The sequence below is a fragment of the Bison bison genome, unplaced genomic scaffold (assembly GCF_000754665.1).
Source record: "Bison bison bison isolate TAMUID 2011002044 unplaced genomic scaffold, Bison_UMD1.0 scf7180017854041, whole genome shotgun sequence".
NCBI lineage: Eukaryota > Metazoa > Chordata > Mammalia > Artiodactyla > Bovidae > Bison > Bison bison.
In genome coordinates, this window is record NW_011484614.1 from 12,205 (window position 1) to 12,635 (window position 431).

A 431-nucleotide genomic window follows, 5' to 3' on the forward strand; every position below is an offset into this window, starting at 1 on the left:
GCACTGGTCTTTTTGTTTTTCCTACAACCTTTCAGTTTTGGGGTTTTTTTCTTTGTCTTTGTTTTTTTTTCCCCACCTCAGACCATTGACATTTATTCTGCATTTTTGGAATGCTTTTCCTTTCAATATTTCATATCTTACATGATTTAGAATTTTATTGAACCCCCCCATTTGGTTTCCTTCAGAGCACTTGGTGCTATCTGAAATGGTTACTCACTGATTTTTCTATTGTCTGTGTCTCTCAGCTCTGTAACAACCTAGAGGGGAGGAATGGGGAAGGAGGAGGAGGGATAGTCAAGAGGGAGGGGACATAGGTATACCTGTGGCTGATTCATGATGATATTTGGCAGAAACCAACACAATGCTGTAAAGCAACTATCCTCCAATTAAAAATAAAACAAACAAACAAAAAAAACAAAAATATAAACCAA